We start from the raw sequence: 19,481 nt of genomic DNA on the forward strand, positions 1-19,481 counted from the left end.
TTTGAATGGGACATTAATGGGTGCGAGTTTTTACAATTTTCTCTGTTCTTTTATCACCAGGACCATCTGGGAATTGTTAAAAATGCAGACTTCTGGGCCAATTTATTGACAGACTCTGGGGAGGACAGAAACCTGCATTTTTTAACAAGTCCAACGTAATTCATATTACACTAAAACTGGAGAAATTCTGAAGTCAAGTTTAGCATGCAGACAGTGCAAACCACTTATAATTGCTGACACTAGCATCAAGAGACCAAACTATGTGAGTTATTTTGGTAGCAAATTATAGAAACTGGCACTATTTAGTTCAAGCAAAACTTAATTGGAAGGGTGGTATATTGTGTTGAATGACACCCCTTCCCCAAATAGGTTCACATTATAATCCCCAGAACCTGTGAACGTGACCTTATTTAGAAAACGGGTCTTTGTAGATGTAATTAAGTTAAGGATCTTGAGATGATGAAGGCATCCTGGATTATCTAGGTGGGCCCTGAATCCAATGACAGGTGTCTGTTTAAGAGACACAAAGAGGGCACAGACAGAAGATAATGTGATGACAGAGGCCGAGATGGAAGTGATATAGCCGTAAGCCAAGGGAGCCAGGAGAGGCAAGGAAAAGAGTCTCTCCTGGTGCCTCCTTAGGGAGCAGAGTCTTGCTGGCATCTTGATTTTGGACTTCTGGGCTCCAGAACTATGAGAGAATTCATTTCTGTTGTTTTAAGCCAGATTGTGGTCATTAGCTACAACAGCCACAGGAAGCTAATTCAGGTTGTACCCAAGCCTTGGGAATGGCAGATTTGAGTAGCTCTGGGCCTGTTGGGGGCAGAAGTTCCTATACGTTCTCCTAGTCCTACATTTCTGCATCTTTTAGTTCAAAATTCCAAATTCCTGGGAAAGAGACTCTGGTTGCCCTATATGGGTGTAAAGACACAGCCTGTGAGGGTCTGTGTCAGTCACACTTCCCAAGAAGGGGCTATCACCATGAGCAGGATCCACTGTATCCCCTCCTTTCCCAGTCTGGTTCCTCTTTTCTTTCACTTTATCGTCACTTACAGCATAATGTTGGCACAGACCCACCCTATCTCTGTGAAATCAGATCAGCTATGACCACTCTGACAGAAGGGCAGATCCAGGAAAACATTACACAAAGTCACAAAATGGGGGAAATAAAAAGCAGAGGGGGAGTCAAGAGGCTCAAACCTGGAGAACCAGACAGAGTCCCAATGTTGCAGTCCTTGAAGAAGAAACACTTGTGGGAATTATGTGTTGCAGGTATAATAAGCAAGCAGGAGGGTAGGAGGTAACAAATAGCCTGCATTTTCCCTTCAGAAGCCCCAGTTCTTCCACCAAAGTGCTTATTTACTGATAATGAAATGTCCTATTCCCATCAGCTAAGTTTAAGAAAAGTTTGCAAGTTAACGGCATCAAGTATCAATTATTCCAAGGCTAATTGGATTGGCTTCCCTGGCTGCTCCTTGGGGTCAGGTCTGCCTCAAGCTTCTCCTCCAAGGCAGAGATGATACATAAATTCATGTCAGTGTCTCCTTTTTCAAACTTTGAATTTTGAAATAATTTTAGCTGTACAGAGTCATTGAAAAGATAGTAGAAAGTACCCGTAGGGAGCTGTTTGGTAAAATATGCCCGAATTTCCATTTGTCTGATGCTTTCTCATGAATAGATTGTTATGGATTTGGGGGAGAATATCACATAGGTGATGGCCCTTCTCACATCCTATCAGGGGCATCTGATACCAGTATTGACTAATCACTGCTGATATTAACCTTGACGACTGAGTTCATTTTTATATAAGATGTGAGATACATATTGAAGTCTTTTTTTTTTTTTTTGGTTAACTTAGGATCATCCAGTTGTTCCAAGATGATTTGGTGAAAAGACTAGGATTTCTCCATTTAATTGCCTTTGCAATTAAATGCATCTTTGTCAAAAATCAGTTGATTATATTTGTGAAGGTATACTTCAAGACTCTCTATTCTGTTCCATTTATTTATACATTTATCCTTTCACCTATACCACACTCTTTAATTACAGTAAACCTTAAAATTATGTCTGATGATTACTCTATCACTTAGGAGCACGCTGTTTTTTTCTTTGTTTTGTTTTTTGTTTGTTTGTTTGTTTGTTTGTTTGTATGCCTCCTAATTTTTTGTTAAAAGCCAAATTATTGTGTAGGCCTGTAGCAACGGAGGCATGTGGTTTTTTATACCTGGATGTGGATAGGCCTTTCCTTCTGCTAGAATTGTAACGGAAGGCTTTGCATTAACCCAGTTAGTAATTGAACTCACTTTTTTGGTTGTTGTTGCTGTTGTTTTCGCTATGGTTCTACTCAGTGACTCACAGATTTCCAACTCATACAGAGAGCTGGTTTCCAGGGTGGTGCACGTGTATTAGATCCATGTCTGTTTGACTCTGAGTTTTTGGTCTTCCCTTTGAGCCGTGCCTCAAAGAGATCCTCCTTGCACTTTCTCATTCTTCTCCCATCCCTCTTCCAGCAGTATTTTGCTGTCACGTGTCATTTGAAGTTTCCTAGCTTCACGGAGTGGGGAGGGGGGGAGGTGCGGTCTGTTGTTCTGGTTAAGGCACTTAGGCCCGCTTGTGTCCCTGGGGTGTGGGGACCTCTCAGTTCTCTTGCCCTTTCTCTAGCTGCAGTTGTGGGGTCCGTATTCAATCCTGTCCCTTGTCCCAAGAACAGACTCTCCTCCCTCTTGTTCCCTTCCCTCAGCTCCAATGAGTATTTACCAATATCTTAAAGCCAGCAGTTTTACACCCCCACCCCCAGATTAGTGATTCTGTTCTTCTAGGTGAGGTGTCTTGCCCTCCCTACAGGCTACTGCTCCTCCCTCCAATAGCTTATGGTTCCTTTTGACCTATTCAGTGAGTGCTCAGGGGGGTTCATGGAGAGAGAGGCTGCAAAAGTGTTGAAGGGGGTCATCAAGAGGACGTGACCACTGGTGGACACTCAAGCTGGACCCAAGCAATCAAGCTCCCACCCCCTCCCCTGTCCTTCAAATGTATGTTATGCCCATCGTTCCCACAGTGGGAGCCATTTAACAGACATTGAGAGAGTAAGGTGTTGTTGAGATCATATGGACTCTATACGTGACGAAACCCCCTTAAGGCCTCTATGTAAACTTTTTTTCATTGTTGCTGTTATCTATTTATTTATTTTTGACCTACAAAAGCTGTACATAACTTGGTGAGTTTGGAGATAAGTATAACCTGTGAAACCATCACCACAGTCTATGCTATAAACATGTCCATTCCCTCCCAAAGTTACCTCCTGCCCTTTTTTTTAAATTAGTTTCAGGTGCACAAAACAATGTAATAGTTAAACATTTATCATTTACATCCCTCACACAGTGACAACCCCCCTCCCCCCATCTACTACCCCTCTGACATCACACACAGCCATTACATTTCCACTGTCTCTATTCCTAATGGTGAACTCCACTTCTTGTGACTATATATATATATATATATATATATATATATATATATATATATATATAAAATTATAGTTGACATTCATTATTATTCACCTTCAGCTTCAGGTGTACAGTGCAGTGATCAGGCATCTGCATCATCCCTGAGGTGGTCTCCCTAATAAGACAAGTGTCCATCGGATACCCTACAAAATCTTTACAACATTCTTGATTATATTCCCCGACCTGACTTTCGTATTCCCATGGCCATTTTGTGGTTACCGATTGTGCTTTCTAATCCCCTCACTTTCTCCCTCATCCCCACCCCTCCCATCTAGCAATCCTTAGTTTTTTCTCTATATCTCTCAGGCTGTTTGTGATTAGTTCATTCATTTATTCTTTTCTTTAGAGTCCACATATAAGTAAGGTCATATGGTATTTGTCTTTCTCTGTCTAACTTATTTCACTTAGCATAATGTTCTCTAGATCCATCCATATTGTTGCAAATGGTAAGGTTTCATTCTTCTTTATGGCTGCATAAAAAATGAAGCTGGACTACCTCCTTACACCATACACCAGAACAAATTCAAAATGGATTAAAGACTTCAATGTAAGATCTGAAACCATAAAACTCCAAGAAGAAAATATAGGAAGAAACTTTACAGACATTACTCGGAGTAAGATTTTTACTGATATATCCCCTCGGGCAAGGGAAGGGAGAGAAAAAATAAACATATGGGATTACGTCAAACTAAAAAGTTTTTTCACAGCAAAGGAAACCATCAAAAAAAACAAAAAGGGATCCTACTGAATTGGAGAAGATATTTGTCAATGGTATATCCAATAATGGGTTAATATCAAAAATTTATTTAAAAACTCAACTCCAAAAAACCAAACAACTCAATTAAAAAATGGGCAGAGGACATGAAGAGACATTTTTCTAAAGAGGACATACAGATGGCAAACAGACATATGAAAAAATGCTCAACCTCATTAATCATTAAATAAATGCAAATAAAAACCACAATGAGAAGATACCACCTCACCCCAGTCAAAATGGCATCATCAATAAATCAACAAACAACAAGTGCTGGCGAGGAAGTGGAGAAAAGGGAACCCTAGTGCACTGTTGGTGGGATTGCAGATTGGCGCAGCCACTATGGAAATCAGCATGGAGGTATCTCAAAACACTGAAAATGGAACTACCTTATGACGCAGCAATTTCACTCCTAGGTATCTATCCAGAGAAATCCAAAACTCTAATTCAAAAAAAATTATGCACCCTTACGTTTATTGCAGCAATATACACAATAGCCAAGACATGGAAACAACCGAAATGCCCATCAGTAGACAACTAGATTAAGAAACTGTGGTACATTTATACAATGGAGTATTATATAAACTTTTAAGATGCGGGCAGGTGCAGAAAACGTGTCTTCTAGCAGCCATGACAAGCCTTGTATGTAAGTGCCCTTGCTTATTAAAACTGCCACCTACCAGTCTGGAGTGGTCTCCCTCTTTTTGGGGGTCTCTCCTTGCCCTCGTGTTTGAGGGCCAGTTTCAGATTTTATCTGGGAAGCTCCCAAGGTTGACAATCAACAGAAAGGGTACAAACTCCCCCAATTTCTGCAGCTCCCAGGAGCTTTGCACAGTTCCACCAGGCTACGCAGAGCCTTCATCAATTTTTCAACTCTCCTAACTGAGCTCATCTTACAAGGGTCCAGCTGTACCCACCCGAGATCAGCACACGTTTGTATGGTCTCTCTCCCAGGCATCACTATCTCTTCTTAGATTTTTAGGTCACCTCAGGTCACCAATGAGTGTTTGCGTGTTTGTTTGTTTTAAATTAAGACTATTTTTTAAGAGCAGTTTTAGGTTCACAGAACAATTCAGAGGAAAGTACAGAGCTTTCCCATATACCCCTGCCCTCACGCACACACAGCTTCCCTCATTGTCAGTATCTCCTACCAGTGGCACATTTGTTACAACTGATGAACCTACAGCAACACACCATAACCACCCAAAGTCCATAGTTTACATTTAAATTTAGGTTTTTTGTCACAAGTTTGAGAACATCGCTAATTTCAGCTCTCTATATCCTCCAGGTTTACACATTCCTTCCAGGAAGACGCCAGAACTCAGTCAATTTTGCTGTTTAAAGATTTGATGTGAAAGATTGATGGGAGTTAAAACTATCCTCCTGAGTCCAGATCTCCTGTTTCCTCTTTTCTATGCCTAAACCTACACATGTTGTAAAGTATTTTTGATGAATTAGTATTTGAGGCTAAAGAATTCAGACTAAACCAATTTTGAGCTGTCATGAAAAATATTCTATGACGTTTTTGTTTATATAACCATGCTTTTGTACTTCACCTATTTTGTTAAACATCTTATTCAATAGACTATTTTCAATATTTTCTTTATATGTGGAAAATCGAATTTGTTCATTGAAAAACTACTTCTGAGTGCCCCCATCAGAGTCCTCAATTCAAAACACTTCACACCCAGCTCTAAGCAAGAGATACAGCGGCAAACCTTGCTCTCCTCAGGAGCATAATCTCAAGTTGCTTTAATTTGTTCTTTATGAAACCATCCCTGCCAAACACAAAGGTGTATATGTTCAGATGCAGAGATGAGAGAAAGAGACAGCTCCAAAGAAGAGCATTCTCTTCTCTTCTTCCCAACGCGAACATCAATAGCCCTGGAAGTAGCTCCTCTCCAAAGACTTAGCATCTTGGAGCTGTTCCCTAAGCTGATGCCCAAACTCAACCTGAGGAAGAAACGTTTACTACTCTCTTCCCTTGATGAAAGTTCATCACTGTAATTAGTTGACATGGAATACAACTATATTCTACTTCCTTGACTTTCTTGCTATTGTTTGTGAAAATGTCTCTCTCCTCAAGTCTAGGAAATGATAAAATAGGAATGTAACAGTAACACTGTGTTTCCCCGAAAATAAGACCGGGTCTTATATTAAGGTTTGCTCCAAAAGACGCATGTGGGCTTATGTTCAGGGGATGTCATCCTGAAAAATCATGCTAGGGCTTATTTTCCAGTTAGGTCTTGTTTTCAGGGAAACACGGTAACAGCCTGCAACAATTATCTCTGTAACTGAGTGTAAATACATCTATTCTGAAGATGGTTATAATCTAGTTGGAGAGACAGGATACACACATGAAACAGTAATTGTTAATACAAAACAGTATACACTTAGCACCAACTGAATTGTATAAACATGGCACAATCATCAAATGTCATCTCTGAAGCCCAGAGCAGATCAGGAAGCAGCAACTTTAGCTGGGTCTCATAAAAACAACGAGGCAGAGAGAAACAGGTGGGATATTTTAGACATAAGGAATCACATTGGATAAGCTCTAGAGGCTAAAATGTACATAACATGTTGAGAACAGTGTCTGCACTCATGTAGTTTATATAACAATTCAAAGGGCAGTACCAAATCAGCTTGTAGAAATGCATTATTGACACATTTTGGATTGTAACAGAAAATAGTTCTACCCAGAACTCATCAGTTTAGTCTGAAACGTGCCTCCTTCATTTAGGGAAGGTGCTTTCTCCCATCTCACCAGCAACTCAACCAGGTTGGGGCTGCTAATAAGAGCCTCTCTTTCTGTGTCCTCCAACCCTTCTCCACCACTATCCCAAGGCATTCAATGAGAGGCCTCTCTGAGGATCTATGCATTTGGAATTACTTGGGATTATTTTCTGTCCAATCAAAACCTATAAAAGCTGCCAGAAGCCACAGCGAAAGCAAGCGACGAATAGTAGAGACAACTAGGAAGAAGAGACAGGCGAAGAATCCTGACGATGTGCAAGCCCCTGGTTCCAGCCACATCTTTTCCTCCGTGACTCTGTTTTGTGAACCCCTGACTCTCCCTTCCCACCCAAGCCCATCTGTCATTCATAAACAAGGGCCCTGGCTATCATGTGGAGTCAACAGGAGGCTCCTGAACGCCAGACAAAGATGTTTCGATTTGAGGAGCCAACTAACTAACTGTCACGACTGTGAGGTCCTTCCTACCAGAGAATCTTTAATTTTATAATATTTACCTAACACAATGGGAGCCATTGAGGTTTTAAGGAAGGGGTTGATGTTTGTGAAGCAATATTTCAAGAAGAGGATTCTGGCAGGAGCAGACAGAATGGAATGGAGCAGAAATAGGCTGGAGATAATTAAACAGAAGAGTTGACTATTAAACCAGGGCAGCCATGAGGTAAGTCGACAACTCAGACTGGAGGTGGGAGCTTCGAGTGGAAAGAAAAGATCACACTAAATAACCATTAATCTTTCCAGAAGAGGCATCAAAGTCAGAGTGCCATCACTGGGCATTTGGTTATGACTAATGGCTGAAGATTCCTGTCTTTTTCCAAGTATTTAATACAAAATAAATCTCTCATTTCCTTGGGTTTTCTTGAGTCTTTTCCCAGGGAAATCCGCTTCATCTTTTGAGACACAAAAGCTTAAGTCATATTTCCAAAAAAATCATACTAACTAAAACAAAGACATCTTCCAAATTGACATTTCTATAGCAATTTGGGTTTTTCATGACTCACTGACTTCAGACAAGAGGAGGCACACAGGGAGATCATGCATAAAACCTGTGTCATTCCTAAATCATCCTGGAAGACTGATGACCTCAGATTTAAGCATTAAAAAAAAAATCTTATTGCCATAGTAATTTACACACACACACACACACACACACACACACACGGCCAATAGAACCCGATTCCAGGACTTAATAGCTCTCACATTGAAATTGACACCAGGAAAAAATAGTTTTTTGAATAGAAACTCCCACTTTCTCGGGATTGTAGAGCAGGTGGGCCTCTATACATTGCTCTAATCCAGTGTTTATCAAACTGACCAAATCATAGGTGTCAATTGGGATGTTTGTTCCAAGTGCACATTCCTAGCACGCTTTCAGGATGATTCTGATCCTACGGGTCAGGAGCAGGTGGTAAAATTCTTACTGGGCCATTTTGGTAAATATTGTAGCTAATCCTTGGGGATCCAAGTGAGGCTGTGAGAAACTATACTGCACAGCTGGTGGAAGAACCCCGAGCTCCTCCGTCATTGTAAGACTCGCTTAACTGTGTGCTTCTCTGAATGAAGATTGGGGACAACTAGCTGACCCCCTTTGGGTGATTCAATCACACGGTGCGCAGATCTATTACTGCACGTATCACGCGACTGTTTAGCTGTCAATCTTGGTGCTAATAGTAAGAACAGCAACAGCAATAAGAATTATCATCACTATCACTGATTAAATGCTTTACTGTTAGCCCCAGATTCTGGGTCCGCTTAGGTTCCTAGAAACAATGTTCCATAAAGCCAAAAGCCAGTGCTTCTACACCGATCCTTGTACTCAGAGCAAATGCCCTTTGCTGAGAGCCCGCTGGGAGCACAGCCTTACACTTTAAGACCGTCACAGACATCATCTCATCAAATCCCAAAACCCAGTTACCTGGCTCTCCTGCCCAACTTATTATAGCATCGTCATTTTACTAAATCCTAACAGCCTCTGCTGTTTACTTCCCCTGACATCCATCATTCTTTTGTTGGGATCGCTATTATTATCTCCTGCTTGGACTGGGCACAGTGTTTGCCCGATCCAGTCACAGATATCCCAACTCTTATACATCCTACAGTGAACTATCCTGATGACACCTGTGGATTTAAGCTTATGCCAAATATCACTCCTGAAATAGGATGCCAGCAAGAGTCGAGAGAAAAAGTCCAATTCTGAAAAACAGAAATCCACTAGCCAAGAATCCAAGAGTAATGGTTCTGTATGGAAAATTCCATCTGCTTTTTTGTTGGCTCTGGATGAGATTTTTCCCTCCAGCCAGGAAACTACGCCACTCTAAAGGATCTGCCTTGGATGGTGACAAGATGTGCTCTGCCATTAAGCACTCGTGGCAAGGAAAGCATCCAGGATACACTTACTGAAAAGAGATGGCAAAAGAAGCAAGCTTTGCTAAAGCCTCCAGAATAAATTTCTGCTTACACTCAAACCATGAAGTTGAGAATGGGTATTTTAAAAAATTAAAGCCAGCAGCCTTGTACTGGGGTATAACTGGCACTATATATATTTTCCTAATTATTTGAAAATTGGCTCTGTTGACTAAGCCACATTTAAAGAATTAGGAATGTCACAATAAAGTTTCTAGAAAAAAACAAAATTTGATGGGCTCTGGGAATAAAAAGAAAATAAGAGCAGATTCCACCTAGAAATAAGTAGCTGTCATCTCAGACGCAGGCTCACGTAGGCTAATAAAGTTTTAGTAAAGGATAAAGGGCTTTGGAGTGAGACACACCTGATTTTCAATCCTGTCTCTTCTCCTACATAGTGTGATGGCTTTGGGGCTCAGACTCCCTGTCTGCATAATCAATAGAATAAAACTTCAGAAGCTTATTTGGACATCCCATGTTTCTATCACAGTACTTGGCATAGTAAACAAGTGTTGTGTTTTGAACTTATTCCTTCATGAGAGAGAAATTTACACAAGGGATGGTACCTAGCCATTTTGTGTGATGATTTTGAGGGAAACGATAAGGGGGAATTCCTCTAGAAAACTATGCTGGTAATTTGGTTCAGCGCTGCAACCACTTCACCGCAAAATGGAAGAGAGGCAAGTCAGGAGAAGGCAATTAAAGAAACAAGGAGGTATCCTCAGGCCTGGCTTTCATTCTGGGTCCCTGGGCCAGTCACGGAAGCTTATGGTGTGCCTGTGACAGTGACGCAATGCAGAGTCTAGACACAGGACACCTACAGCTCAGATTGTTTGTGACAAATGTGGCACCAGGCATTGCAGGGATGTTGCCCTTCACAAGCATAGCAGAGACTGTGAATTTTCAATTATGGTAAGATCCTCAAGACAAAATTTAACAGCCACTGTCATTTGAAAGGTTGAGCCAGCATGTCCCCCAAAAGTCAGACAGTTCAGGGAGTATTCAGTGAAGCCACATCAATCACTTTGCTTCCTGTTGATGAATCTGGATAAAAGAAAATCTCTCAGAAAGAACCATTCCAATTGGAAATAATCTTAGAGAACAGAAGATAACTTTCCCTGAGCATCGGTCATGTGCCAAGATCTTACTTTTTTAATGTTCATTCTCTTTAACAGCTTTATAAATTGGGCCCTAATATTCCCATTTTGAAGATAAAGTATGATAATGGCCCCAAAAGAATAAGTGACATGCCCACTGTTTCATAGCAAGCAGATAACAGACACAGGATTTGAACTCCATTTTGTCTTTAAAACTCCTGATATTTCCTTCTGTCCATTGGCTCAGAGACACTGGGGAAGGCAAGGAATGGTCCATTAAGAATCAGGAAGTGGGCATTTAAAAGTTGTATTTCATGTTCTCTGCTTTTTTTTTTTTTCCCTACTGTTGAGGGGGAAACTGGTTTCACACACTTTTGAATTTTTCCCACAGATACTTAGGTCCTGTTAGCATCCACCTATTCTGATTCCACCCTAAGTGGGTGAACAGAAATTCAACTTTGACACTAATTAGTAAGTTAGCACAGACCTCTTAGGTTATGGGCGAAGTCCTCCCAAGAGGTCAGCCACCAGTCATCGTCTTAGGGGTCCCCAGGCCATCAACACTGACAGACTGGCTACAAAAACGGGGTTCTCCCGACTCCTTCAGGTTTGGTACTTTGCTAGAATGAGTCTCAGAACTCAGGAAAGTGCTATACTTAGCATTACTGATTATTATAAAGGATACTCCTAGGGGTAAGATGTGGGAGGGTCCTGGATTGGGAGCTTCCATATCCTTTCCCCATGGAATCAGATGTATCTCCCTCCCAGCACATCAGTAATGTGTTTACCAACCAGGAAGCGCCACTGTCCAGAGTTTTCACTGGGGTTTCATCACATGATCATGACGGATTGAACTCAATTTCCAGCCCTGTTCCACATCCCAGAAGTCAAGACAACTCAAACTCCCAACTGTGACCACCATGGTTGGTCTTTCTTATGTCAAGCCCACATGCTAAATTATCTAGGGGCCTACCACGTGTCATTTCATGAGCTCAACAAAAGATATTATCACTTGGGACAGTCCAAGGATTTAGAGTCTTCCTCCCAGGAACAAAGACCAATCAAATTCTTTATTATACGCCACCAATCTATCCCATGCCACTCCCCAAACTTGTTCCCCTTTTCTAGCACCCTCAATTCTGTCAGGGGCACCACCAACCACCCCTAAGTCTGCGTCACGCAGGGTCTCAGTTCCCGCTCCCCACACAAGAACGCAGGATATGGTGAGGCCAAAAAGGAACAACCACGGAGCCATCGATAGGGGAGTCATAGCACTGTATTCTCGCTGTGGTGGGCGAGACACACGAAGTAGGATCAACACGATCCACCGCACTTAGTAGCCTCAATCCACTTGCTAATGGCACTTGCCAGTGGCAATCGGCTCTTGCAAACCATGCTTGCTACCCGTGTCACCCGCAATCCGCTTCTCTGCCAACCAACCAACCCCCCAACGTAGTCACGGCAGTTATATTAGTGGCCGGTAACAGCTGATGGCCATCTAATAACCAAGCCACCACCTTTCCCCATGAGGCTGAGAGCCTGGAAACTGCTCTCTGGGGCTCTGTCCCCACAGTCTGCCATACCTGAAAACCTGGAGTATTTGGCTCTGCCTTTCCTTTGCCCTTCTCAAGTAGGATCATTTCCTCCGGGTTGATTTTCTTCTCCAGGTTTCCTGGGTTCATCCTCTCCTCTCCATTTTCACTCCCACCACGATCACTTCCCTTTAAAACTCAAACCCTCAGGAGCCTAAGCTGCTGGTCCAGCTTCTTAACTGATCCGCCTGCCCCAGCTTCATTTACTTCCATCCATCTTGCTTGCAACTATCAGATCAATCTTCTTTAACCAGCTAAGTAATTAGCTGTAATTTGTTCCTCCAAGCAGTTCGTACGAGAATCCTTTTTCTCTGCATAAGATCCCCCATGACATCATGTTTCCTTGCTTTCTGCTCAAGGGAGAACAGGAAAACCTCGAACAGTCGCAAGGAAAATCACGCAGTATGGTCACTGGAGTGAGCACTGATTCTAGAGTCCCGAAGAACTGGGTTTGAATCCTGGCTCACCTTCAAGCCACTGACACCTGTATGGAGGCAGTGCATCGGGCAGAGATGTAAGGCACTCAGCACATAGATAATCACATACAGAAAATCTAATTTGCAGTTTAAAGGGGTATTTCTCACTTGTAGCATACACTTCTCTAAACCCTTCCTTTTTATGGCCCGGTATTAATTTCCTATTGCTGCTGAAACCAACTATCATAAGCAGTGCTTTAAAGAACACATATTTATTTCCTTACAGTTCTGGAGCCCAGGAGTCTCACGGGGCTAAAATCCAGGTGTGGGCAGGGCTGTGTTCGCTCTGGATGCTCTGGGGTAGAACTGGTTTCCTTGTCTTTCCCGTTTCCCAGAGGCCCCTGCACTCCTGGCGTCCATTCTCCAGCGTCAGAGCCAGCGATATTGGGCTGAGTCGTTCGCATGCTACCACCTTTCTGTGGCTCCTTCTTCTGCCTCCTTTTCCACTGTTAAGAACCCATGTGATTACATTGGGTCCACCTGGAAATCCAAGCTAATTCCCCATTTTAATGTCAGCGGATTAACAGTCTGAATTCCATCTGCACCCTTACTTCCAACTTCTCATCGAAGGCAACGTATTCAGGGGGCCAGAGATTAGGATATGGACATTTCAGGAGGGCAGAGGACATTATTCTATCTCATGCCAAGTTCAGGTAACACATTACGTATAAAGCTTTCCTTGATAATCTCAGCTGTATTGTTCTCTTTCTTCTCGTCCAGGAGTTTTCAATCTTGTCTGTACATTGCAATTCCTATGGCACTTTAAAACTATTGATGTCTGAGTTCCAATCTTGAGAGATGTGGATTAAAGTGATCTAAGGTGCGACCTGAGCAAAGAACTTTTTACAAAGCCACTCGCCTCCCCACCCCGCCCCACAATGATTCTAGTATATAGCCAGGATTGAGCAACACTGCTCCAGTAAATATTTGTATTTTCATCTTCTCTGTCGACGGAGAGAGGAGATGTCATCTGATGATTGAAAGGAAGACTGCAATCCAACCACCTGTATTCAGATCTTGGCCACCCTTCTACCTAGTGGTCAGGTCTTGAGCTATTTAAGCAATCACGCGGTGCCTCTTTCTCTTCATTTGTAAACTGGGAAGAATAATAACACCTCAGAGAGCTGCTGAGAAGACTGAACGCTCTAATGTACATAGAGGTCTTTGGCTCAGAGTACGCGCCCAAACAACAGTGTTCCGTGGTCATTCACCTTTCTTTGAAGCTCACCTACAAGCTTTGCCTACATATCACCAATCCCTCTTTCTGTGGTTCTTAAAAAATGCTTGTTATTTGATGGGTAGAAAACAAGCAAGTGTGGCCAAACCACACGATTGCAGCTCAATGAGCCATAAATCTTATTTTATTTTATTTTTGGAAGAGTTTTGTCATATCTTCACTCCCCAAGTATTTTCAACTAGTGTACACTGGATGCACTTTAGTATCATTTTGGAAACTTTTAAAAAACATCACGTCCAAGGCCTACCATGCCCAGAGATATTAACTCAGCCGGGGCCCAGGCATCAGTATCCTTTAGCTCTCCAGGTAATTACAATGCACAGCAAGGGGTGAGACTCACACCTGGACTACATGTCAACACCTGCTGCTTTCTGAGGACTTCAGAGGAAGTGAATGGCTTATGCGTGGGGATGGCATGGCAGGTCTACTTATTGGGAGAGAGTATAGTGAGGTCAGGAAAAAGAAGGGGTGGGGAAAAAAAGGAGAAACCAGAAACAGAGAAAGACAGTGTCGTACACCTAAAAGGTATCTCTCGACCACTTGTGGGCACTCACTCTCTGTATTCTGTCTCAACTAGGTCTTTGAGGAGACGTGCGGATCCTTGAACGCAATCCGATGAGAGGAGTGGAGATTCTGCACCCTTCCCAGAGTATCTGCTCAAAATGCCTCTCAGCAAACCTGAATCCAGCAGCAGCACAGATTTGTTCTGTGGCTCCCAGGTAGATAGTATGGGACGAGGTGTAAACAAAGACTAAGCTGAAAGTCTGGGGCTGTTCCTTAACTTCAGAGAGGAAATTCCTTGCTCATCCTGGGTGGTACACAGGTCATGATGGGGACCGCAAGGGACATGAGTCAGAGGAGACAATTACTCAAGACAGTTGCCTAATCTCCTGACATCCGGTGGTGGAAAGCGGCTCTAAGTAACCTCAAGGTGACTCCCAGGCACCAAACAGCCGCCAGTCAACAGCGTTAGACAGGACCCAGAACCTTCCCACGTGCTGCAGAAGGACCAGCAGCAAAAATCATGTCAGAACTTGCATTTACATCTCTTTTATAATTTATAAAAACCCTTTCTCATTTATGACCTTATCTGATGGTGTTTTTTTCCAGGGGAAAAATAAAATCTTTATAAGATACATAGGTCCAATATCATCCCCATGCCTGAGATGAAGAGTCAAGTCTTAGGCAGTGAGTGACTGAGTGATGGAGAAAAAGGCTTCTGATCTTATCCATTTTCTGAATCACTCCTCCCTTAAGAAAAGTAGAATGAATCAGGGAATAGATGATTCCAAACTAAACTAGGTATTTATTTTATGAATAAGTATTTTAAAATGACAAAGTGTAAAAAGTGATAAAAAATCAGCATCTGTAGGGTACCAGTAAGGCTCCAGCTAAGAAAACTTCCTAGGAAAGGTGAGCTTGGAGAGGGATTTTGATACTGAATCATGGCAAGTTCCACTAGGAAATAGAAATTGAATAGAAACAGTAGCTTTTATAAGAAAAAGGATACACACACACACACACACACACACACACACACACACACACACATATATATGGAGGGTGCCAAAAAATACATATTTTAAGAAAGTTAATAACTATTAAAATCATAATACTCAATATATACCATTAACAAAAGATGAATACAAGTCCCACTTGACTTCTGCAATTACAAGAGGTGCTCAAAGTGGTTACCAGCAGTATAATTTTAATACAGTTTTTTCCTTTCTTAAAATGTGTATACATTTTTTTGGCACCCTCTGTATATATGGACATACCACTACACATATACTGTGTTTCCCCGAAAATAAGACCTAGCCGGACCATCAGCTCTAATGCACTTTTTGGAGTAAAACTTAATATAAGACCCGGTCTTATTTTAATATAACATAAGACCCGGTCTCATATAATATAAGACCGGGTCTGTATTACATAAGACACGGTCTTATATTAATTTTTGCTCTAAAAGATACATTAGAGCTGATGGTCCGGCTAGGTCTTATTTTCTGGGAAACACAGTACTATTTCTGGAGTGAAAATGAAATCTCATTTGCTAAATGTTAGTGGAATAAAAGTCAGACACTGTATTAATACTAGCTACTGATTATTAAATATCTGGATAGCAGAACAATGCAGGATTCTTGCCATGTATTAACAATCTAATCCTAACAACCGCCCTATGATATAGGTAAATACTACAAGGTGATTCTTGGTTCACGGACGAGGAGCCTGAGGTCCCCCAGGCCGTGCCCCACAGCTGGTGGAGGGCAGAGCCATGATTCAGACCCAGGCCTCTCTGACTCCGAGCTCAGGCTTTTTCCGCTGCTTTATGCCATCTCCTCAAAGCCCATAATTAAGCAAAATAATATACTCTTCACAAATGAAAAGATCTCATGCATGAAAGTGACGAGACGACTTTCAGTTGATGGGCTTCCAAATATGCGACGGATCCTTTTTCTGGAAACCGCATTTGGCACACGGGGCCTCAAGTCCAGACAGTGTTGATGACAGAACTCAAGGGCTCCGTGGATGTTGGCCTTGAGTCTGAAATAGCTCTGAGCCCTCCCCTCCTGGCATTCTCCTGCGCCCCCTTCAGCCAAGCTCAGACGGCCCACAGGACTTGCAAGTGGGTGAGGTGACAACGCTTGTGGGGTTGGAAACAAGGTACATTGTGATCTCCTTCTTCATCCCAAGAACTATTTCCACTGCTCTCACTCTCCCTGGAGCTTATTCTCGGCTCTGTAAAACTTCACGCTTGTTTGTTTTGCTTTTAGCTTTAAAAAGGACTCCTAGCAGTTGTTTGAGTCTTTTATGCAATTATTCGTCACCACTTGGAATCATCCAGAGGGCTGCTGGGAAGTAGTGACTCTCTGCAAGGTGGTACCTGAGACCAGATTTTAGGTAGATCTGTCTTTTCTCCCTCCCCATCCCTATTCCCACCCACACTGTTTTAGACAAGGAGCATCTTCCTCAAGTCTAACAGCCAGTCAACACTACGCCCTGGGTTCTCATCACACCCAACGGGTTTACCTGGGAGTCCTGGGGGTCGTGCAGCTGTGGTTTGTTTCTCTGTGTGTCGCCATCTCCCCTCAGTTTTCCTTTGCCCATGTCTCATCTTCCTTGAGATCTTATCCTTTTCCTACCAGGGTTTAGCTTCTGTCAAAAGGAAGCAACGCAAAGTAGAGAAAGGGGGTGTTGGAATTAAAGTCCAAAGAACTCAGTCTGAGTTTACTTCCCTCTTCTCTTACTCAGCTGATGGGGTGACTACGGACTGGTCACCTGGCTGTCAGACCGTCCTTTTCTCATATATAAATTGGAGATCCCGTAATACTTGCCCTATTTATCTCAAAGACCTAGAGGAAGGATCAGGGGGAAAAAAATAAAGTAGGTGAAAAAGAACTCAGAAAAATGCAAGGTACATATTAGTTCATTCATGGGCCACTATGGGCTAAAGACTGAGCTCTCACCCAGATCCCTGTCAAAGGGGGGAAGGCAGAAGTGGACGCAAATAGTTCATTGTGTTGCAATGCGATGGAGAAATGTGCACAGAGTCATGGGAGCCTGGCTGACGTCTGGTGATATGGTTCTAGAAAGAATCCACAGAGGAAGTCAGATTTGAGCTAGACCATAAAGGTGGAATGGGCATTTCTAAGAAAACAAAGGAGAGAGAGAGGGCATCGTAGGAAGAAAGACCAGCACCTATAAAGAGCCTCCTATAAAGAGCCTCTTGTGCTAATAAAAATTTGTCTCCAAAGTGCTTGGGGTGGGGAGCAGCAATGGCTTTAAGCAGGGAGTGAAATAAAAAGAAGTATATTTTAGAAAGATCACTTTAGAGATAGTGAGGCAAAGAAAACAAGAGAAAAAATATTTATTGTTGTTGTTGTTATTGTTATGAGAGGTTATCACTCATGTGAGCCTAAGTAGAGACTGAGTATGAACTGAGACAAGAGTTCAGGTATCCTCTGCACAAAGGAAAGCGAGGGAATCCTGGAGCAAGACTGGGAAGGAGACAGAGATATGGGCTTACATTCCAAGGGAAGGTGACACCCTGAGTAGGATAAAGGCTCTTTGAAGGGAGTGGAGATTCCTACCATCAACAACCCTATGAAGGAGTTGATACTGGAAAACAAAATGGAACCCATAATAACAAAACGTATCTCTGAGTCTGGACTCAAAGGCGTCAAGATAAGTTCAAGAACATTCCTGTGATGCATGGGGAAAATGTCTTCTGACACAGAAAGTCCTGTAGACATGCACCTCAGGAGAATACCCTTGGGCCAATTATGGCTGAGAGTCCCCACATTGAATAGGAGTTTGAATTCCCTTCTCTTATCCCTGAGTCATCAGCCATGTCCTGGAAACCTTATTAACTAACTGGTCTCTGATGTGCTGCAGTGAAATAAAAATGAAGCTTGCCCAGGCTAGGACCATCACAATAGAGAAAAGCAGTGAGAACAATGGTTAACATTTATTGAGCATTTTTTTGGGCCAGGAATGAAGTGTTAGGAGTTTAAGTGGTTATCTCATTTTCTCAACAATTTGGAGACTACCGAAGTTTCCTTAACCTCACATAGGTAAGGAATCTAAGGTGTAGGGTATTTAAGGGACTTGCCCAATTCACACGGCTAATAGGTGGCATTCTCTCTCCAGAGGTAATTCTCTTAGCTGCTCCCTGGACTAGCTCCTCGCTTAGGCTCTCAAGGCGGGGGCAGCTTTGGCTGCAGTGGTCACACCCGTGCAGGAGTGGATGCCAAGGAGACTGGCAGTGTCCTGGGGAGCTGTCTGAGATGAAGTCATTGTGGGATCCATTGCTGAACAATGGAAGAAATGAGAGCAAAAACCCCACACAAACATTGGGGATGATGGGAGATGTGGCCTGCGCTCCTCTGAGGGCCACTAGAGAAGTCAGGGGACCTCAGAAGGAAGACCAAGCTCCTGCTCGCAGTCATAAGTGGCATCATGTCAGCGGACTTTAGTCGGACCCACGTGGCTGTCTTTATGCCTGCAAGGGGGGCCCTAGGGACATCCAGATTGCCATCATATGACAACGAGTATGTGAAAGGGAACAGAGAGAATGAAGAAAATATCAAGACGTTACAAACTGGCCCATCATCAAATTTCAAACTTGAAACTTTCTGAGAAAAGACTCCATTCTATGTAGGCCTAAACTAATTATAGGCTGCTAGCATGCTGTCTTTAGAGCCCTCAGACTTTTATTTCTTTGTTGTTCTATTATCCACTCCACTGTTACTAATGGATTTTCTTGTGGAATTCAGTCCTTGGCAGCACAGGGGAGCAACTGGCAGCAGCATCAGAAATTCCCTTAAAGTCAAATTACATCAATGTCCACTCAAGGGGCCTCAAAGATCTGCCTTTAAAACCAGCACCAAAGGAGCGACATTGCGTCTCAACCAAGAGATAGCAGTCTCTCATGGTGAGGCCTCTACGTTCCCTACATCCCTGCAGAAAGTCCTACAGTTCATGGATGCTTTCATCACCACCAGAACTTTTCCAAATAAGACAAACAATTGTTAAGATCCTGGCCCACGCAAAATGTATCTTCGTGAACAGCAGCAGCAGCGTCTGGATGCCCATCAGAAATGCAGAATCTCAGGCCCCACTCAGGACGTGATGAATCAGAATCTCCATGTAATAAGCCCCCTCG

At 42.7% G+C, this 19,481-nt stretch overlaps 1 long non-coding RNA gene across 1 annotated transcript in view; it reads right to left on the reverse strand.

Annotated features, from left to right (window-relative positions):
* LOC148757836 (uncharacterized) overlaps positions 1–19,481 on the reverse strand; it is a 364,219-nt gene that overhangs the window by 132,353 nt on the left and 212,385 nt on the right. The gene's annotated exons all lie outside the window — the stretch shown is intronic.

The sequence above is a fragment of the Rhinolophus sinicus genome, chromosome 6 (assembly GCF_057876585.1).
Source record: "Rhinolophus sinicus isolate RSI-liver-muscle chromosome 6, RSI-T2T, whole genome shotgun sequence".
NCBI classification, from domain to species: Eukaryota; Metazoa; Chordata; class Mammalia; order Chiroptera; family Rhinolophidae; genus Rhinolophus; species Rhinolophus sinicus.